Source organism: Chlorocebus sabaeus, chromosome 17 (assembly GCF_047675955.1).
Source record: "Chlorocebus sabaeus isolate Y175 chromosome 17, mChlSab1.0.hap1, whole genome shotgun sequence".
NCBI lineage: Eukaryota > Metazoa > Chordata > Mammalia > Primates > Cercopithecidae > Chlorocebus > Chlorocebus sabaeus.
Window position 1 is genome coordinate 9,081,743 of NC_132920.1, and position 20,679 is coordinate 9,102,421.

The window sequence follows — 20,679 nt, forward strand, 5'->3', positions numbered from 1 at the left end:
AAATATGAGAGAAGGTTCTTACCTTCATGGAGCTTTAGCTTAAATTTCTAGGATACAGGTGAGGCATGGATGGGTCATATTTGAATAAAAATAATCCTTAACTGAAAGAGAATATGACATCCTCTGTAATGGTGATTTCTCTCCAGTGCTTTTGCAGAGGAGATATTGATTTTAACCACAAAGCTATATGAAGGAACAAATACAGGAGTGGTTTCAAACCAAAGGCATAAAGTAAAAAAGAGTTATAGGATTAAGAGAATACAAGGTGAGCCTTGGGACTACTCAAGCCTCTGTTCTAGATAGAACATGGCTTATTTATTAATGTGGGTGACAGTGGAATTAAGCTCACAGCATAATGCAAATTCCATTGATCCTCGTTATTCAAGGTTTCTATATTTTCAAATTCACCTAGTCCCTAATATTTATTTGTAACTCCATGACCAACGCCCTTGCAGTGCTTCCACCATGATTTATGAACGTGTTCACCCCCCTCTCCCTCTGCACATCATTCCAATTGGCATGGAACAATGTGGCACTCCACCTTCTTTCAGCTCTCTGCTGTAGACATGTGTCCTTTTCGCAGTCTATTTAATGCCACGTTGTTTTTTCATTTTTGTACTTTTTGTTGGTGTTGTGCTGTTTAGAATGGCTTCCGAGCATTGGTAGTGTTGAGTGCTCTCCAGTGGTCCTCAGCACAAGAGGCTGCAACGTGCCCTATGAAGAAAATATGTGTTAGGTGCTTCATTCAAGCATAGGTGTCATGTTGATAGCCTTGAGTTTAATGGTAATGAACCAATATATAAAAAATAAGGTATCTATACAGGGAAACACACATAAAACAAGGTTATATATTGTCTGGTTGACAAAAATGCTGTCACCAGAGGTTCATAGGAAACGAACCCTGTATTTCTCCTAGGAACAATGGCTCAGTATTCAGTAATTCAGTGTTTGTATTGACTTTTTAAACACATCTACAGTGAAGAGTGAGAATCAACTCTATCTAATGAGAAGCTATGGATTGAGGGCTTTGTTTTCCAAGCAGTGAAGACTGCTGAAGAATTTTTAGCTAAGAGACAAGTTAGGAAAACAGGTGCTCCATTTTTAAAAAAGTGTCTATGTGTCTGACTTATTTCACTTGGCATAATGTCCCCAGCTCCATCCATGTTGTGGCAAAAGGCAGGATTGTCTCCTTTTTTAAGGCTGAATAATATTGCACTACACGCACACACACACACATATATACACCACTGTTTTTTTGTCTATTTTTCCATTGGTTGGCAAACACCTGGGTTGTTTCCATAGCTTAGCTATTGTAAATAATGCTGCAAGGTACATGGGGGTGCAGAGATCTTTACATGGTAGTGATTTCATTTTCTTTGGATATAGACCCAGAAATGGATTGCTGGGTCATAACACAGCTCCATTTTTAATTTCTTTAGGAATTTTTATATTGTATTAGGAATTTTTGTTAAATAAGTAGATATCAGGTGTTCTTATTACACACAAAAAAGCAACTATGTGAGAAGATAGATAGGTTAATCTGCCTCCCTATAGTGATCATTGTACTAGCTCTCTCTCTGTGTATATATGCATATACACAGACATATGTATATGTATATATGTATATGTAGACATACACATATATGTATATATACACAGATATATATTCATACACACATATATGTATATATACAGATATATGTATACACACATATACATACACACATATATGTGTATATACACAGATATATGTATATAGATATGCATATATACACAGGTATATATATATGCATATACATATATACAGGTATATGTATATACCTGTGTATATGCATATATACACATAGATATGTAGCTGCGTATATATACACATATACACAGAGAGAGATAGTAAGAGAGAGATAGTATAGTATAGATAGTAAGAGACAGATAAGAGAGAGATAGTAAGCACTGCAATCCCAACGTTACATCAGGTTGTAAAACTGAAATATACACAGCAAATTATTTTAAAAGAAAGAAAAGTGTGTATTCAAAAAACAGAATATAGAATTACTCTAAAATATAATGGAGGGGAAGGGAAGAAATGATTACACAAAGGAAGAAACAGTAGAAAATGATTGCAGTGAATACAAAGGCAGTCATTATAATAAACACAATAAATGCATATCTGAGACCTGGATATTGACTGTGTCTAGAGATACTCAGAGTTTTCAAGCAGTTAGATGCGATACCAAACACCTTCCCCCCCACAATTGTAATGTCGTGGGACATGATGATTTACAGTTTTGCTCAAAGATTAAATTGTAAAGTGATCTGAATGTATCTACATGTAGAGAATTTGAATTAAGAGACACTGTGGGCCTTTCAGAAAGTTGAAAGGTCACACAATTCTGAAGGATCAGTGGGAATGCAAGAGGAGATAATTGTGAAAAGTGCTGGACCAGGACCATCTCGCAGAGCCAAGCACTTCACTCACACCTGCAAGAGGGTCAAAGAGACCACGAAGATGTTAATGCAAATTCTTTCTTGATGAACTCACATGATATAGTTGGAGGTTGTACAACATACTTGAAGAATAGAATGATGGTTTGTTATTTGGAAATAGAAATCCTGGACCTTTTATTTATTATCTACAAGGTTCAAATGAACAAACAATTCAAACCAAGGCCTCCCTTTGGATTAAGTTTTCCTACTACTTGTGAGATTTGAGTTGGCCTCTCATAATCTACTTGAGTCCAAGCTTTATGGTGTCAGGACCTGTAGTTTTATTTTAGCCCTAATTCCAATAACCGGCTGGCCCATCTTGCTTAATCATTTAACCTTTCTGTACTATATAAGTAAAAGTGATTCTAAAAGCTTACCTACCACTACAAACTATTGTCTGTCCCAAGTGCACTAATTCATATGAAAGTGCTTTGAAAATCTAAATTTAATTTATAAAGTAACTTTCGTAATTATACAGTGACTTGGGGAGCACTGTAGTGACATGTTTTCTTCCCTAGGTGTCACCGATTTTTTCAGCCTGACATCCCCAAAATAGATGTATTTCTGGGGATTTAGTTTTTCTTCTAGAACCCCAGTTAAATTCAAGTATTTCACCTGGAGGAGTGACATATGAGCAGTTCCTATGTGGGGATTCTTGCAACAGAGTGTTTTGTAGGTAGAGGAGGAAAGTATTATTCTTATATGATGAGGCAAAAAAAAAAAAAAAAATACTATTGGGAAGGCTTCATGTTTTATAGGCCTTGGCAAGTTCTGAGCAGGAGGGGCTATAAACTCTGAAGTTCAGCACAGGCTCCCTTGAGGAGGGGCCACAGGGTCACAAGGAAGAGGAACAGAGAGGGGCGGGGCTGGGTTAAGTGCTGTCAGCTACAAAACGTTGTCTTTTCTTACTCCAATTGCTGCAATCTGTAAAAGTTACCCCAGACTGATAGATTCAACGTTCAGATGGAATGAGATACACTATATAGTCTAAACATTTGTGCTCCCTGTTAAAATTCATATGTTGATAACTAATTGGCAGTGCGATGGTCATAGGGACTGGGGCCTTTGGGAGGTGATTAGGTCATGAGGGTGGAGCCCTCATGAATGGGATTAGCGACCTTATGACAGAGGCCGCAGGCATACTCTGTGTGAGGACACAGTGAGAAGACAGATGCTTTGAAGCAGGAAGCAGGCCCTCTCCAGACACTGAATCCACCAACACCTAGTTCTTGGACTTCTCAGCCTTCAGAACTGTGAAAAATACATTTCTGTTGTCTGTAAGTCACCCTGCTTGTAATATTCTGTCATAGCAGTCTGAATGGACTAAGACAGGATAACAAAGTTTGTCTATTAGGATATGTTTGGAAGTGAATGGTGAGGTTCTGATGTCTGTAGACCTATTATTATATGCCAAGATAGTAGACATTCTTGGTGAGACCATTTGAAAAAATTTACTAGAAGGAATGAAAAATAATGTGAGAAGTTTTATTTATTTATTTATTTATTTATTTATTTATTTATTTATTTTGAAAGACAGAGTCTCGCTCTGTCGCCCAGGCTGGAGTGTAATGGTGCGGTCTCAGCTCACTGCAAGCTCTGCCTCCCGGGTTCACGCCATTCTCCTGCCTCAGCCTCTGGAGTAGTTAGGACTACAGGCGTCCGACACCACGCCTGGCTAATTATTTGTGTTTTTAGTAGAGATGGGGTTTCACCTTGTTAGCCAGGATGGTCTTGATCTCCTGACCTCACGATCCGCCCGGCTCGGCCTCCCAAATTTGGTGCTGGGATTACAAGCATAAGCCATCGCGACAGGCTGAGAATTTTTTTAAAAAAGAAACCAAAGCACAAGTATCTGCCATCTAAAATTAACAGCATTAAAAGAACAATGGGAATGAAATGGAAAGGAAAGGATGAACACCAGTCGCACTGCAAGAGAAACACTTTGAAAGGTATTGATTAACTCCTAGAAGGACATGTGTCTTTCCCTTTTCCGAGAAATTCTGCTTTGACTTGAACTTGGAGAACAGGAACACCTGCTAAACAAGCAAAACTTTGTGTGCTATTGCATAAGTAAATAAGAAAATGATAACTTCCAAGAATATTTATTTGGTGCTAGTCAGTCCCAGCAGGGAGTTAGGCAGATTCCATTAACAGAGAGATGAGCTTAAAGGGTTTAAAAAGCTGTATTTCAGTGTGAAGGGTGCTTGTTAGAAACCCATAGAGAGTTAAGCAATTATCCGAGATGATGTTGCGGTGCTTACCGGGTGCGGAGATGTGGTCCGCTGTCTTTGAAAGAGATCAACTAGGAAAAACTGTTCAGTCACTTCTAGAATGGGTGTGCTAAGCTATGATCCTAAATGGATGTTAACTCAGTAAATTTGACAGCTGGGAACATTAAACATCCGTGTATCTGTGTTTGTGTCTAAAGATACAGTAAATTCATTGAAGACAAGAGTCTATGGTATTACCTCGTTTCTGCAAAGAGATGCTATTTGGGGAATTAAGAGGGTGGTTCTTTTCAGCTTGCCTTTGCAACTCAAGCTTGTCCCGTAGTGCTCACATGTTTTTTGTTTGTTTGTTTGTTTGTTTTGTTTTGTTTTTGAGACAGAGCCTCTCTGTGTCGTCCAGGCTGGAGTGCAGTGGCAAGATCTCGGCTCACTGCAAGCTCCGTCTCCCGGGTTCACGCCATTCTCCTGCCTCAGCCTCCCGAGTAGCTGGGACTACAGGCGCCCACCACCACACCCGGCTAATTTTTTGTATTTTTTAGTAGAGACGGGGTTTCACCGTGTGAGCCAGGATGGTCTCGATCTCCTGACCTCATGATCCACCCACCTCGGCCTCCCAAAGTGCTGGGATTACAGGTGTGAGCCACCGCACCCGGCCGGTGCTCACATTTTTAGGTCGGCTGTGGGCACACAAGCAAATAGTCAGAATATGAGTCACAATCATGGTTACATCGCTGATTAGTCACAAAACCTTAGAAAAGCAGCTAACTTACCCATTTTCCTGACTTCATTTATTCAGCAGAAGAAAGTAGAGAGCTGGCTCTTTGATGAGTGTACCCATGGTCCTAACTAACTTGGCATGCTTTCAAACTACACAGGCTATGGTATAAATATTAACACAATCATGTGTAAAGTCGAGCTGAAGAGAAGAAGAATGCATTTTAGTTTAGGTGCACTCTTAATTACTGTAATATCTGCCGTATTTTGCAGAGGCTACTCTAGAGATATACCTGAACAAAAACACTAATCTGTGAGGAAATGCAAGCAAACTACAGACCAGATTATTGAGGAGAGAGAATAACAATTCTTTCCTTAATAATACACCAGCTCTTTATCAATTTAATGTCATTAATTTAAAAATTCCTACGTGAAAGTGAAATACGTCATTACTTTTTCACTGAGGCAATGCTGTTCTTCCCACAGATCATAGAAAGCTATTGCCCCTCTGCATAAAAGAATATCCCACCTTTCTCATCCACTTTGCTCTGTTGAAACCGAGACTATACATAATTTTCTGATTTATATATTTTATATCTGACATAATAATTTATTTATTTATTTTTCTTAGAAAGAAGCAGAAATATCTTAATTTCTTTATCCAGTGTATAGCATAAAGAAATAAAATAAATTCTAGTGGTAAGCAGAATTCTGAGATGGCTGTCAAGATTTCCACCTACTGGTGTACATGCCACGTTTAATGCCCTCCCCCTCAGTGGATCTGATGATTAGGTTACCTTATAGGAACCAGCTGGTGGCATAGTCCCTCTCATGATGACATTATATTATATAAAGCAAGGTGACAGAGGACTAGAAAGAATTTCTCCTGCTGAACTTTAAGAGCAAAATGAGGGCCTTGCTGGTCCTGTAGGAGTTAAAAACGACCCCCACACTGACAAGAAAGTAGGACTTTAGTCCTGCAACTGTGATATAGTTTGGATGTGAAATGGAATCCTGAATATTGGAGGTGGGGCCTGGTGGGAGGTGATTGGATCATGGGGGGTGGGTGTCTCATGAATTATTTAGCACCATCCCGCTTGGTACTCACCTCATGATAGTGAGTTCTTATGAGATCTGGTCATTTAAAAATGTGTGGCACCTCCCTCCTCTCTCTCGTGATCCTGCTCTAGCCATGTGACATGTCTGTTCCCCCTTCACCTTCAGCTAGGATTGTAAGCTTCCTGAGGCCTCACCAAAAGCCAAGCAGATTCTGGCACCATGCTTCCTGTACAGCCTGCAGAACCATGAGCCAAATAAACCCCTTTCCTTATAATTACCCATCCTCAGGTATTTCTTTATAGTGATGTGAGAATGACCTAATACAAACTTCAAAGAAAATTCTTTCAGTCATGTGAATGAGCTTGGGAAGAGATCCTGAACCTCAGGTGAGACGGCAGCAAGAGCAGACACCTTGACTGCAGTCAGAAGAGCCCTTGCAGAGGCCCAGCTAACCCAGGCCCAGACACCTGACCTTGGGGAGTTATGAGATGATAAATGTGTGTTGTTTTAAAATGAAATTTGTCATGCAGCAATAGAAAAGTAACACTGGTACCAAGCATGTGTTGAGGGAAGCTATTGTTAGCAGATACTTTGAAACCTTGATGAGTGGGGGGTGGGAGTGGGGAGGTGGGGCAGCGATTGGTTGGAATTCCCAAAGCAGGAGGGATCTGCTGTTCAGCATAAATACTAGAGCTGGGCGAGATTATAGTTATATATTATAGTTGCATTTGAAGAAAAAGTTGCAGTGACACAGAGAGTATTTGGTTCCAAAGCATGCTGAAGAAATGTCATGATGTCATAAAAGACGGCAGTAATGAATGCCCTGATATCCTTAAATAGTTTTAATTGTATATATCATAGACTAAGAATTACAGAGATAAAAGTTGTAAAAACCAACCAGTGGTAGTGAATGTGCTACTTCCCCTGCCATTGTGTAGTTTTTGACTACGTGTGCATAATGTAACAAAAAATTCACTTTTACATTGTGCTTTTCATTCTGGATAGTTACATGAACATCTTTCTTTTCCCAGTTGCCATCCAGTTTTTAAATTAGTAGTTTGAAAATATTGTAGAGGTTGTATGTTTATTCGATATAAGTCATAATTATTTCTCTCTGTTGTTGAACATCTAGGTGGTTTGAAATGTTCATTACTGCAGTAAACGCAGTAATCAATACTGCAATAAACACCTTTGTGCATGTACTATTGTAATGTTTTTGGATTTTTTTCTCATGATAAATTGTGAAAAGGGGGGTTGTTCTAACATTCACGACATGCCATAGAAGCTATCCTAAAAGAAATAACAAGAAGATTGACTTGCCTATAAAAGCACCTCAGCAGATATTTTTAGAACCATACTCAGTAAATAACAAATATTTCACCGTCCAAAAAGTTTAATTGCTCATTCACAAAGCATGTCATTTCATCTAATTACCCACGATCGTTGATTAACAACATTACTGTGTACCTATATCGATGCATAGAAGGAACAAAGATGTTAAATGTTAACTGTTCTAACAGATGATTCTCAATAATAATAATAGAATTATATTTAAGAATGCTCAATAATACTATTAAATAATAAAGACTTAAATAGGTTTATATATGCATATGTACATTTAAATATGTAGTTTTATCTACACATCTATCTACATATATAAATGTACATACGCATATATAAATATGTAGGTATTTTACATATCTATCTACATATATAAATGACATATGTATATATAAACATACATAAGCCTTACTAAAGCGCTACTAAAAATGTCAGAGGCTATAATGAGAAGACCAAAAAAGTGAATTCAATCCTCTTAAGTATATATTGAAGTAGATTTTGAATCTGGTGGTAAATTGGTCAGAGGTCCTTGAAACATGTATACATGATATGTTTCTCACAGGCCCTTGAACCTCCTGTTCAGCACAAATGCTATAGCATATATGTACACTATACGTTTCAAGGGCCTGTGTCCAAACGTGTATACACTATATGTTTCTACTCTCTCTACACTATAGAGGCTGTGTGTGTATATATAATGTATACACAGCCTCTCTACACTATAGAGTAGAAAATGTAAATTTTGTGTCTGAATGTGGTGGCTCATGCCTAACATTCCAGAATTTTGGGAGGTCGAGAAGGGTAGATCACAAGTCAAGAGTTCGAGACCAGCCTGACCAACATGGTGAAACCCTGTCTCTACTTAAAAATACAAAGATTAGCTGGGCCTGGTGGCGCACGCCTGTAGTCCCAGCTACTCAGGAGGCTAAGGCAGGAGAATCGCTTGAACCCGGGAGGCGGAGGTTGCAGTGAGTGGAGATTGTGCCACTGCACTCCAGCCTGGGTGACAGAGTGAGACTCCATCTCAAAAAAAAAAAAAAAAAAAAAAAAAAGTTGTAGCGTGATTGTAAATATTTTGTCCAGTGTATAAGATTACATCTGACAGGTTGCTATTTTTACCCTAATCAAATAATTTCTTTCATTGATCTATAATAATGACATCCTCTTTTTTTTTTTTTTCTGAATAGAGAATCAAGTAGAACTATTATTTCCAGGAAATTGTGGACAAATCTTGTCATTTTGCATCTCCCATTCCCATGTTGCTTGTCAAATGAGGATCTTGAACACAGTTTTAGGATGATGAGGACTTTGTAGTTCCCCTATTATTCTGCTGATGGAATTAGTGTTCAGGGAGGTGTGTTCTGGAATGACTGCATCCGTCCTATGCTATGGATAGTGCTAGCCTAGTACTGAAGGTAGGTCAATGTATCATGCACTTGAGGTATTTGCCTGTTCAGTTTTTGGGTTGAATTTAGCGTGATGCATGGCATTGGAGAAGACAGAAGAAGAAAAAAAAAAACATTTAGTTTTGCGCAGGTACCAAAATTATGGCAAAGTGTAAGGCTTTTAGGGATGTGTTTATTCCTGTCCAAACCTATCAATATCATTTCTCAAGACTATGAATTTATAGTCATGGAGAAGGTCTTCCCATTGGTTTCCTCTTGATGCCTCCTAAGTACTTAAACATATAACAATAAACAACAAGAAGAGCAGAAATGTGCACGTAGCTGGTGCCAACTCTGCTGGTATAAATCAGACACTTTTATTTGGGACACAACAGGACATGAAAGGGTGAGATATTACACACGTGGAGTGTAGAATTTCTTCTCTGCCTTCTTCTCACTCCAGTATGCTTCCAGGAATTAGAGTTAATTACTACCCAGCTTTCTGGTTAGTAAACTAATAACATATAGATAGACAATGCTGATCACTTCTTATTTTAATTATATATGAATAATTCAGGAAAAGCCAACCTCTCCACCCTATTAAAACCACCCCCCACTTTCAAACGTTCTCTGAGAGCTGTGCATAGCTAGTAAATCAATTTGATTATTATTCTATTCCAAAGAGCATGCAATGATTTACATTGATATGCCAAAACTTTCCTTCTTGTTGCCCCAGCAAGAGCTGGAGCATGTTGATAAGAATGTGAAAGTGCTGGCACAGACGTTCCACAGCCTCAGCATGCTTGCGTTGCCCAGTGTGACAGGCTCCTCCCTGTATGTACAACGCTCTCATACAGGTAACGTGTGACGCAAGGCCAAGAGCGCCAGCAGATTCTTGATTGTTTTAGTATAGGACAAGCACTGACCCTTATGACAATAAATGTGTTGGGCATTTATCTTCTTAGCAGGTCAATACTGAATGTCATTCTTAGGGGAGGGGTGCTGTTTAGCTTCTTGTAATTAGTTTAGTTGTCTCTGTTGAATCCCTGATGGACTCCTGTATCATAAAAAACATTCTTTCTGGAATGGTTGTCAGTTTCATTGTGTCTGCTCCCTCCTTCCAAACCTCCCTTCCCCATTGTATTCTCTCCCTGGGAAAAAGACAAAATAAATAAACTCAAGTTTGAAAGATTAAAGTGATACCAAAGAGAAAAATGTATCCCTCTTTATTCTACTAATTTACACATTCTACAATCAGAATTAAAGGAAAGATACATCTTGAATTTTGTTGGACTTACAACGTTCATATCATTATGAAATTATTTCTTTTGAAAAGTTTAAGTAACACTCAGTTTTGGGTATTATGCCTTTCTCAGAAAATAATCTCTGGAGATCCTAGTGTTCTGCTGTCAAGGTGAAAGTGGTCACTACAACTCATGTTACTTCCCAAGATGATATGATTGTTACTATTTCTTATTACCTGAACAAGATGACAATCACAGATAGGCATAGTTTTTTACCCCTTAGGGTTGTAGCACTTTTAACTTCCCATGGACAATACAAACAAATCTATAAAAAGTATCCATACCAAAAATATAGGGCCATCTAGATTGGAAATGTATTTCATTCAGTAAAGTGAAATTTAATATTGTAGGATTTAAGTTTTGGTTAGATATCAGATACTCTTAATGAAGATCTTTAAAACGACGGCAAAGTGTTTCTCAAACTTTAGCTTAGCTAAAGATCGATCACGATGCGTGTTAAAAGCACACTTACGGGCATCATCATAGAGAATTTGATTCAGTAGGTATAAAAAAACAAACAAACAAAAACAAAACAAAACAAAAAACAAGAATCAGCACTTCAAAAGTGGCCCACGTAATTACAGCACGGTAGTTTGTGGAATCATCTTCTGGCAAAACAGCTGTGGGTTTTTTACAGTAGTGTTTTTTTTTTTCCTTAGGCTAATAAAATACAGGCTGACTCTCATCTGCAGATTGTAGTCCATTTTTCTGAAATTATGAGTCCCATTAAATTTTCAAATGGGATCAGGCAAAGAATACACTGTCCTGCTTCCCATCATATCCCCATTCCGTCGTTTTAATTGCAGTATTTCTTATAAAACTGGCTTTTGGAATATTTTTGTTTGTCTTCTTTTTTTGTAAACATTCATAATTTCCTTGTGCTTTAACACCTGCATTTTATTTTAATAAGTAAACGGTTTTGGAGTTTGAGTGAAAATATAAACAATGAGAAATAATATACTTCTGTGTTTCGCTTTATCTGGGGATCCATAAATGGGTTTCGAGGACAAAATATGTGTGCAACTATCTGTTAGGTTTTTCAAGCATTCATTTATTTATTGCAGCTTCCATGACTCCCAAAGAGGTCTATGTGTCAAGAAACATTCAAATTTAATATAGGAAAATTGGAAGGAGAGTCATAGAAATGCAAAACCCCATTTACCAACAAGTTGTTAAAGAAATGACTGGCCATCTTTTCATTGGTGATGTGTCCCCTTTAAAGGGGATGATTAGGGTCTAATAGGAAAGCATCATTTCTTTGTTCTTTTCTCAGCCTAGTGAGATAGGGTTTTACAAAGTGGTTGCTTAGTAACTGGCCCAGTATGACTATTTTTCCTCTCCCCATATGCAGACATAGTTAATTGTGAGATTTTGAATTATTACAGTAATTTTCCATTTCAGTGACCTTATTGATAGAAGAGAGAATTACAGAATTTCTGAAGTCAAAGTTTTTGATCTAGTGCAGCATATGGTAATGACACTGTATTCTGGATATATATAAACTACTCATTAGAAATGAAAACAAAAGTCTCAGAAAAGAAGTGTTGACTTGATCAAAGTCTCTAAGATAGTAAATAATTGAGTCTAGGAGGCTTAAAACTAGATCTAGCTTATGCCAAAACCCATGGCATGCTTTTCCATCCCAACTCGATCCTATCTCAGTTTTGTTTGGCTCTAATCACCATTAATATATTTCCTTGGTAACCAAGAGTTAAAATGACATGGACAGTCTCCCTTATGTTTCCCATTAGTTCAAATTATTAAATGATGCTTAGAGCTAACTTGAGTATAAGGGTTTCCCTTATTATTCTTCAACTTCCTGATTCATGAAACTGCAGAAAAGATAAGAATTTTTTATATGTTCTACTTTTAGAAGAATGAAAAGAAGCAATCACCCAACAGTTGAATTCTGCTATGACCATAAATTGCCTTTATGCCAAATTATCTTCTGTATTAGGAAAACGTTACCCATAATCTCATTTGACAAGATAATCTCTGAGCTGCCTCCAAACCAAAATTATTTTTATTGTTTTTTGATCTTTTGATCTTTACTCCATTGCCTTTTAATGTGCATTCTATGTTAAATGATTTTACATAAATGATTATAATTTCTTGTCCTAGGGATTTTTTTCTGCTTTCAGGTCTATTTATTCTCTTTTCTTCAAATAAGGCATTTTTTTTTCCTGTGATCAGCCATATTTCATCCTTATCTACCCCATTCTGGGGTGTTCTTCAACTTTTTCCACTGGAATTCAAAATAACTTATTTATTCTCTATGAATTTATATAGACGCTTTCTGTAGTGTTAGATATGAATCCCAATTCTTAACCCTCATGATACTTGGGAAATTTCTGTGTATTCTCTACATACTTCTTTGCCTTAAAGGTTTCTCAGGAAGGGTAGTGCACACCTGTAATCCCAGCTACTCTGAAGGCTGAGGCAGGTGAATCACTTGAACCCAGGAGGCGGAGGCTGCAGTGAGCCGAGATCGTGCCACTTCACTCCAGCCTGGATGACAGAGTGAGACTCGTTCTGTTGGCCAGGATGATCTCGAACTCTTGACCTCAAGTGATCCACCTGCCTTGTACTTCCAAAGTGCTGGGATTACAGGCATAAGCCACTGTGCCCGACCCAGTCCTCTTTTATATATGTATTAATATATACATTCTTCGTATTGACTACAAATTAATCTTTTTTAAAAAGTTCTGTCTTGGACCATTTTCTCAATCCTTGCCAAGAATTCTTCATTCTCTCTAACAATTCAAGATATAGAGACACTCATTGTATTAGTCTGTTCTCTCACTGCTCTAAAGAACTGCCCGAGACTGGGTAATTTATAAAGAAAAAGTTTCCTGAGGCCTCCATATTGCTGAGAAGACCTCAGGAAACTTACAATCATAGAAGAAGGGGAAGCAGGCATGTCTTACATGGCAGCAGGCGAGAGAGAGCAAGAAGAGGCAACTTACAGACACTTAAAATCATCCGCTCTCATGGGAACTTCCTCACTATCACCAGAACAGCCTGGGGAAAACCATCCCCATTATCCAATCACTACCCACCAGGTCCCTTCCCTAACACGTGGGAATTATGAAGATTACAATTTGAGATGAGATTTGGGTGGGGACACAGAGCCAAACCATATCATTCTTGTCTCAAACACTTCTCCTTCAGCAGGAAAACTCCCTTAATTTCACTATGCATGTACCTGGAAGACAACCAGAGCATGTTCCTTGCTGGCAGTAACTGCAAAACTAGATTCCTTGCCGTGCCAGGATTCCAGTTTTAGTATTCAAGCTTTTAAAATATAAAGACAGACTCTAATTCCTTTTAGCTAGATCTGAAAGCTTCTCCTAGCAGCTGTCACTAACTTCTTAGCAACTATTCAGTGAGGAGACCCCTAAGATGTCTGTCTTCATGACAGCTATTCTGCTCCGTAATAGTCCCAACTTGTGTGCTAAAGTGTTAGACTTTACCACTTATCAGTTCATCAACACTAGATGTTTCAATCCAGTGTCCCTGTATTGAGACTCCATGGAGATCTGTGCCTTAAATACTTATTGTTACCATTGGAAAAAGAGCAAAAGAAAGGAAGGTTCTATCTGTATTTGGAGGCTCTTGGCATTTCAACACAACAAGGAGTGCCTGTGGAAAGCCTGCAGTTGCATTCTTCCTGTCAATATTTATATAATGCCAAGGTCCTGCTTCACCTCCTGGGGACCAGCTTTATAGAGAAGAAATGTATTGTGCAATTCAAGATAGAAAGGGCCATGAAGAGCTTCCCTAAAGGCTCTCTTAACTTTCTATTCTGTGGTATAAACACAAGCCTTAGGATATTTTTATTCTACTATTTCCAAATCTTCTCACCCAAGGGACCCAGCCAGGTCTGCAGTGACAGGGGAGTATGTGTGGTGACAGCCTAGGGTTATCATTTCCGTAGTACTATTTGGGCTACTTGACAGCACAGTTGGGGACCAGAGACAACCTTGTTGAATTTATGGACTCTGTTTTGGTTTTGACCAAGGGTTAAAAACCACAGGGCAGTATGTGTGTGTGTGTGTGTGTGTGTGTGTGTGTGTGTACGTCTGTGTGTGTAAAACATGAAACATTGAGAATGGGGAAATGATCCCAAATAGAATGTTCCAGTTGTTTGCATAGCTATTTTTCCATAAAAACCACAGACATTTCCATGTGTATGTCTTGAATGAATGGCAAAAACCAATGGCCTACATGTGAAGACATCAGCTCCAGAGAAGAGATCCACATTTGGCATATGGTGGATGGAAGGAAGGACTGTGATGACAAAGGGACAAGGAGATATTTCTTATTTTTCCAGCATAATCTCTAAACCAGAAGCTTATTCCCATAGAATTTTCCAGTGAGGCAGGGTTAGGAATACTTGGGAAAATGAAGGTAAAACATGGGCTAAATAGGCCGGGTGTGGTGGCTCATGCCTGTAATCCCAGCACTTTGGGAGGCCAAGGTGGGCGGATCACAAGGTCAGGAGATCGAGACCATCCTGGCTAACACGGTGAAACCCCGTCTCTACTAAAAGTACAAAAAATTAGCTGGGCATGGTGGCGGGCACCTGTAGTCCCAGCTACTTGGGAGGCTGAGGCAGGAGAATGGCGTGAACCCGGGAGGCGGAGCTTGCAGTGAGCCGAGATCGCGCCACTGCATTCCAGCCTGGGCGACAGAGCAATACTCTTTCTCAAAAAAAACAAAAAACAAAAAACAAAAACAAAAAACAGATGGGCTAAATATTACCTTGTAGAAATAGTTCTTTGGGAATAGTTTATGAAGAAAATATCTTTCAATCTCGAATCATTCCATGTAGATAGTTATCAATTTGTCAACTTTTCCTGTTAATTAAGCTACTAATGATATAATTTAAAGACGTGAAGTTAATGGTGATATAATTTAAAGTCATGCTTTTATTTAAATGGAATCAATTTGTATCAGGATGAGAAGAAAGTCTTTAATAAAATGTATACTCTCGGGTAAAATGGCAAAATGGCAATTTAGTTTTCTCTCTTCTGTCTTCCTTTCCTGGACAGCCTGTGCCTGGGCCCCTACTTAGCACCACATAAAGCCAGGGCTCAGATAACCCTATAATGTCCATGGCGTCTGCTGTTTTTTGCATGTCCCATCCAGAACCCATATTGAAATTTGATTGCCATTGTGATGGTAGTAAGAGATGGGCCCATTATGGGATGATTAGAGCATGCAGGCTCCATCCTCATGAATGGATTAATGTCATCATTGAGGGAGTGGGTTAGTTATCTCAGGAAGGGGTTCCTGAATAAAAGTGAGTTCAGCCCTCTCATGCTCATTCTTTCTCTTCTGCTCTCTTGTCCTTCCACCTCCTACTATGGGATGATGTAGAAAGGAGGCCTTTACCAGCTGCCGCTCTCTGACCTTGGGCTTCCTAGCCTCCAGAAGTGGAAAAAATTAGATTTTTTTTTTTCATAAACGACCCAGTCTGTGGTCTTCTGTTATTGCAGCACAAAATGAACTAAGACAGCCTCTATTCTCAGTCTACTCACATGTGCCGCTGGCACCTCATCGCTTCACCTATTCCAGTTCTTCCTGCCTTTACACCTTGCAATGCATTTATTTAATCTATGGTTTGGTTTCACCCTCAGACCTAATACAGAGACAGTTGTTGTATTTGTCTTTGACCTCAGTCTCCTTCCTTTCAACCCTGGCTGACGCTCAGCATCTATCATTCTGATGCCCTGAGTATGGAGCTCACTTTTTCTAGCCCAGGTTATTGTAACCATCAAATATGCATGCTCATTTGGTTTGTTCCAGGAGTTAGTGGAGGATCTAAACAAAATTCTTCTGATATAGCAGGAGCAAATTTAGAACAAGGGCATTGAGGTCCTGCAAGGTATCCTCATTATTCAAATATTTTCAATTACTACAATCAATTCACCACTTTATTCTTTCCTAGTAACCCTTGGTCCTCAAATGTTTATATAGCCTTTTTGCAGGCAAGGCTGAACATCTAAATTTGATTGAGGCTAAACATATTTTTCCAGAGATTCTATTCCTTTCTCCTTCATGAATGTCTTGACCATGTTCTCTGGTAGGTTGGTGTCCTTGGGCAGGGTGGAATAAACCACGGGCCTCTTGAAAAGTGTTTCTTATGAAATCATCATTGCCTTTGCTGTTCTGGCCCAAGAACCTAGTTTAGTGTTCCCTAAACACCCTGCTCTGTTCTTTGCTCTTGACCTATTCATAGTCTTTTTAACTTTCACAGGCTAGAGCTTATGAAAAATAACTCTTTCGCTGGTTGCTTCTTCCTCTGAGTTTCTGCATTTCTGCTAGTTGGCTTTACATGGTAATATTCATCACTTATAACTTAATATTGCCTTCTGTTGTTACGGCACATATGTGATTTCCCCAACTAAATTTTAAGCTCCCTGAAGGAAAGAATAGTGTCTTTTTATTTTTTAGAAATTTTTTTTGTAGTAACTTATACTATAGCACACATACATTATCAAACAGCAAAATATCATCAGTGAGTATAAATTACAGTATTAGGAACAGCCTTAAAACCACCATATAAGCAGTTTTAGGGAAAAAAAGTACATAATTGGGGTATTCATGCATTTTGAAGCCTATTAAAATATAAATGCGGAATATAGTCAGTCAATCATGGTATTCTCTATAAAACACACTTAGGAAAGGGAAAATCCATAGCAGGAATAGTGATGTGTTTAACAAACAGGCATCAGTGTACTGAGTGCTGCCAAACCCCATCCATCGCTCAACAAAATGACTATAAATAAGACAGTACAGAGGAGGAGAGTTAGAGATGAAACGGGCAATGAGGTGGAAGGAGTCGCAGCTGTTTCTTTTCATTCATTCACTGAATTCTCTGTAAATATTGGTATGGCTTGCAAAGTGGTAAACAGCGTTTCTGTAAATTAGAATGCCTGCTCATATTCTGGCAAGAATATCAGGGGTCTGAATGTCAGGCAAAGCAGACGATGACATCATACACTGCATGAGCTTTCCCCTTGGCTTCTCCAAATGCTCCTAATTCGTTTGCTCCGTAATATTTGAATATATATTTGAGCTGAGCCAACTCTTTTACCAGGAAAGTATTCAGTGCTTGTTTTAGATTCATTTTCCTGCAGCTTGCATTTTGCCACATGCATTGGGACTTGTTTACACTTTTTATTTTAAGGTTTGTTTTGTTTCTGATTTTGTTCTGCACTGAAGTTCCGAATAGACAGATGTCTATTAGAAGAATTGAAATGACATATCAGAGTTTTAATGCCGTCGTTCTTGTATTTGCATATTTAATTACTTGCATCACATTTTATTCGTGTATTTTGTGATGAGGAATTCTGACTAATTAATTTCACCTGGAATGGTCTGTGGGTGTATGAAAAATTACACTTGGCCACTTGCAGAGACCAGCTGTGTATTAGAAATATCTGATCCCCATCTGCAGGATTCAAAACAGTGACAGAAAACAGCTGATTGTAAAAAACAGTCACTTTTCTTTGTGCCCTGAAGGTATTATTATTATTGGCAGATATCCTTTATTACTCAGCCTATATTCTGGACATGAACTCAGAAGTTTACTCCGAGCATCATTCAGTAGGAGGACTTGACTTTGCATCATTTTGGTTTTAATTTGCAGTCATGCTAATGTGATTGGTTTCCACCCATACGCATGCACTCGCTGCCTTCAATCCCAGCCTGACTCACACACAGCCAACTTCATTTGGACCACAAATTGTTTTGGCCTAGCTGGCAGCAGAAACCCAGAACAAAAATCTGGGAGAGTAGGGATATCATGTTAAAAGATAACCCTCAGGGTCAAACGTGGCCTCTTAGAAATGCAACCGAATCCTGTAGCAGCCCTCCGATACACACATGCATGCTCTTATTTTCTCTTTTTCTCTCTGTCTTGCTATGTATTTCTATTTGGATTCTTTGTCTGCCCTGACAACAGATGGTGTTTTAATAAAGTCCAGTAGGAATATTACTGTGAGTAAACAATGCAGCGCATGCCAATTCCATAATTGCTGGGTACTGATTCAGCCTCTTACCTGCTGCATCCAAGTTGGGAGGGAACCAACTGTGCTTGCACCTACCGGCAGCAGCCCGCTCGCCCGCAGCTGTGGTGTGCTTCAGCAGCTAGCCTCACCACGGAAGGTAAATTGCGACTCCTGTCATGCGTCTTGGCACCGGGTCTAGAGAATGCTGCCATCTGGCTTGTCATCAAATATGGTCATTGAATCTCTCAGAGATAAAATGGCTTTTAAAAAATCTTGCTGTTTTTTTTTTAAAAAATTGACACACATAAAATGTATTATCTTTCTCTTTACAGGCACGGTATGTTCTAAAATAAATGTTTGAGCTTATTTGAGCAATAGCTTACAGAGTGTCGTTTTTCCTCACTGATTCCCACGCTCAAAGGGATTTATAGTCTAAACCTATTATATGTTAATGGAAAATTTAAATTCAACGGATCTGGCCAAGAAATGCAAGCTCTCATTTGTATGTCTCATTGGGGAAGGGTAAAAAGTTAGGTTAACTCTCTGAATAATTTTAGTTTGTTTTTCATTGTATAGAAGCATGTCCTTAACTCCTTTACTCAAAAAAGAGGGCAAGTGAAGCAAATAAAGATGATAATCCAAATGTATGATATTTGTCTCCTTCCCATAGTCCCCTCAAACTACCTGCTAGATAGAGGGCTCCAGGAAAATCAAAGTGGCTTTGGCAGCCAGAAAGACAGTCAGTGCTTACTCATTTTGTAAGAAGGCCAGCAGCATGTGATGTTTATCCAAGGATCATATTTTAAGTGACATCCAGTTTCTTCAAATACTGCCATTTTCAACAGAGTGCTCTAAACACTTTTGGTCGCGCCTACGATTACGAAAACAAACAAAAAGCCAAACGAAGTGCAGAAACTGAGAAAGTAGCCTTCACAGTAGAGAAAGGTTAACGTCTGCTGGCTGACATAATCAGAGAAAAGCCTCTTGTTTCCTGGTTTGTCCGTTCAAGTAAATAAAATACATTAAACTGATAGGACACCAAACTGCTAGAGTTCATGCCAATTTTTTCTTTTCAGTAGAGGCTGCCAACTGCTCAGCTAGACTGATGGTTACATGAAATGTTAGTATTGCATCATTTTCCCTTCCACCGATTTTTACATAAAATGATCCTGTTTTTGAATATTTTGAGAAGAATCTGAAACAAATGCAAAAACAGACAAAAATAGTACACTCAAAACTCTTACACATTACCTAACAAGCGCTCATCCGAAGTTCCCCATCCATACCTCCTTCCTGGTTTATTTGAAGCAAATTCTATCCGTTCCGTCAATTTAACTGTAAACATTTCTTTATCTTTTTTTTTTTTAAAGCCACAGATCTTTTTTGTACTTTTCTGTAACTTTTTGTTTTAGCATTGCTTCAAAGACAATTTGTAATACTATGAGGAACTCCCAGAGACTTTTAACCAAAATTTGCTAATGTTTTATGTCTGCTTTGTCTGTTTTTGTGTTTTTGTCTCTTTATATATAGTTTCAGACAAATGCATACCTTTTTCGAAACCGTTGAGTGTGTAGTAGGTTTCTATTGCCACAGTAACACAAAACTCAGAAACTCAAATACTGCATGCTTTCACTTATAAGTGGGAACTAAACAATGGCTACATGTGGACATAAAAATGGGAATAATAAATCCTGGGAACTCCAAAAGTGGGGAGCATGGGAGAGGCCGAGGGTTAAAAGAAGTACCTAGTTGGTACAATGTTCACTATTTGGGTGATGGGTACACTAGAAGTCCAAACCTCACCTTTATGTAATATATCCATATAACAAGCCTGCACATGTCCCTCTGAATCTAAAATTTTTAAAAATTAAAAATAAAATGTACATGGAAAAGTAAGAAAAAAATCCCCACAAATTCCTTATCTTAACATTCTAGAATTCAGAAATCCAAAATGAGATTTCTGGGGCTGAAAAAATGTATCAGCAGGTCTTCTGGAGGGTCTGGGAGAATCTGCTCCCTACCCTTTCCTCATTCTAGAAGCTGTCTCAGTCCCCTAATTTCTCAAGGTTGCCTGGATTCCTTGACTTGTAGCCCCTTCCATCTTCCAAGCCACCATTTGCATCACTTTGAAATCAGCCTCTCTTCT

The 20,679-nt window shown here is 38.6% G+C and overlaps 1 long non-coding RNA gene across 1 annotated transcript; it reads right to left on the minus strand.

Annotated features, from left to right (window-relative positions):
• Positions 1-271: 271 nt before the first annotated feature.
• LOC119626784 (uncharacterized) lies at positions 272-19,225 on the minus strand. The gene is made up of 2 exons (XR_005242934.2): positions 18,585-19,225; positions 272-714 (listed from the first exon to the last, which is right to left on the minus strand). It is a non-coding gene; the product is annotated as an uncharacterized lncRNA (long non-coding RNA).
• Between the last annotated feature and the right edge of the window lie 1,454 nt (positions 19,226-20,679).